This window comes from Alosa pseudoharengus, unplaced genomic scaffold, assembly GCF_046254945.1.
Source record: "Alosa pseudoharengus isolate Yale_2024_CS ecotype anadromous, Long Island Sound unplaced genomic scaffold, YU_APseudo_1.1 YU_APseudo_1.1_scf_19, whole genome shotgun sequence".
NCBI classification, from domain to species: domain Eukaryota; kingdom Metazoa; phylum Chordata; class Actinopteri; order Clupeiformes; family Clupeidae; genus Alosa; species Alosa pseudoharengus.
In genome coordinates, this window is record NW_027468657.1 from 16,367,434 (window position 1) to 16,369,851 (window position 2,418).

General features: G+C 46.2%; 1 protein-coding gene across 2 annotated transcripts in view; it reads left to right on the forward strand.

Moving 5' to 3' along the window:
• rhpn2 (rhophilin, Rho GTPase binding protein 2) overlaps window positions 1-461 on the forward strand; it is a 30,031-nt gene extending 29,570 nt beyond the window's left edge. For both annotated transcript variants that reach the window (XM_076291869.1, XM_076291870.1), the window contains exon 15: window positions 1-461. This exon is cut by the window's left edge and continues 2,466 nt beyond it. The gene's annotated coding sequence lies outside the window, so the exon portion shown is untranslated.
• Window positions 462-2,418: the final 1,957 nt, after the last annotated feature.

Below are 2,418 nucleotides of genomic sequence, written 5' to 3' on the forward strand. Positions count from 1 at the left end.
ACTTTTCAGCCCACAAAGGGCTCTTCTCCATGTGTAGTATTGTTGTATATGCTCCTGTGTTAAAGTGCTCTATATGTGTGAGGATATGGTCATTAATAGAGGTGGTTGGCTGACCTTATGTATTCTCTCTACTGCAATAATGGACGTCTCAGTACTGTCTGTTTGGCCCTTTATGACACTTTATTAGAACTCTGCTGAACAGATGTGATGCGTCTTACTTCTGTGTATAGAGGGATAGTTCCTTTACCTGTTCTGTGCATGTGCATAGAGTTACAGTTCCTTTACCTGTTCTGTGCATGTGCATAGAGTTACAGTTCCTTTACCTGTTCTGTGTATAGAGGTACAGTTCTCTGCTAGTGATGCCTATGTTAGCTCCAGGTGCTGGGTAGTAATGAGTTAGGGGGTGATATATGTATGATGTCACAGCTGTCTATAATGTTCAACTCAATAAAAAAAAATTCGGGGCAGAGTTGGTGTGTGTGTGTGTGTGTGTGTGTTTATCTCATCAAAAGCCTACTGTAATGAAACTTCACACAGGACAGGTGGTCTACAGGCCTTCGCCCAGCCCTACATTCACACACACACAGACACACACACACACACACCTCCAACACAGGTGGTCTACAGGCCTTCACCCAGCCCTACATTCACACAGACACACACACACACCTCCAACACAGGTGGTCTACAGACCTCGCGGACCTGTGATGGGATAGATATGCCACGCATGTCAGATGAAAGAGGAGACACAGAGCTATCATTTGATACCAAGTACATCCTTCTGGGTTATAAAACAGACAGGTTTTATCTGTGCCCAGCCCTACATTCACACACACACACACCTCCAACACAGGTGGTCTACAGGCCTTAACCCAGCCCTACATTCACATCCCTAATACACACAGCTCCAAATGGATCGACACAGTATCTGGAAATGACGAGATGCAGGCTCTCCAAGTGAATGTAGGGCTGGGCACAGATAAAACCTGTCTATTTTATAACCCAGAAGTATGTACTTGGTATCAAATGATAGCTCTGTGTCTATGAAAGAGGAGACACAGAGCTATCATTTGATACCAAGTACATCCTTCTGGGTTATAAAACAGACAGGTTTTATCTGTGCCCAGCCCTACATTCACACACACACACACACACACACCTCCAACACAGGTGGTCTACAGGTCTTAACCCAGCCCTACATTCACATCCCTAATACACACAGCTCCAAATGGATCGACACAGTATCTGGAAATGACGAGATGCAGGCTCTCCCAGTGCACCCTGGGTAAACTCTATGAGCGGTATTAAACTGGAATAAGTCAAATCTGACAGGCTCTCTAAGTGAATTCTGGGTAAACTCAATGAGCTGGTAAACTCTACGACCTGGAGTAGGTCACCTCAGAGCTACAGAGCAGATCCTCCATCTCACATCACACACACACACGCACACACATCCTGACCCCCTTTCTGTCAGTGTCAGCAGGGGTGGCGGACAGCTCATTCTCTCCTGAAGACTTCGAGTACCGGATGGTTACCGTGGGAACCAGGTTCTTGCGCATGATGTGGTGGGCTAATGGTGTTTAAATTGTGCCCAGATTTCTCCACTGAGCGCTGTGGTGCTGCGGTTTGGCAGCACGGGAACAGTACAGCTGTCTGAATGCCAACACTGATGTCAGTGTGGTTTGCTGTGTGTGTGTGTGTGTGTGTGTGTGTTTGAGACATAGTAATGTATTTGGGTTATGTGCGTCTGGTTGGGAGGGAGAAATGTATGTGTGCATATTTTAGAATGTTTGTGTTTGAGAGCTATATACAGGTATGTGTTTCCCTCTCTGTGAGTGTATGTGTGTGTGTGTGTGCGTGTGTGTGTGTGTGTGTGTGTTTGTGTGTGTGTGTGTGCACATCTGCAGAGGTTTTTAGGTTAAGTAGAACAGTGGTGAGGCCCTGTGTTGAGTTATGAATCTAATAATCCAAATGTGTGGTTAAATGTGTGTGTTTGTGTGTGTGTGTGTGTGCGCTCTCTCTCTCTCTCTCTGTCTAGCTCTCCCTCTCTCTCAGACACACACACACAGTGCATTGAAACAGGACTCTGGTTTTCCTCTCCAGCCCAATATGCTGATGCATGAGAATGTGTGGGAGAGTGAACGACTGTGCATTAGTGGAAAGATCTGAGGAAATACAAGCATGTCTTCAGTACAGTTGAAGTACTTCTCCAGATATGTGCATAGCTGCAGTTTTTGTTTGCTCTAAGTGTAACACAACGCCCATGTGAACCTCTCTTGCCACCAACACACACACACACACACACACACACACACACACACACACACACACACACCATCTCCATCCACATCCACATCCCCAACACACACACACACACACACACACACACACCTCCATTCACCCCCACCAACCACAGCA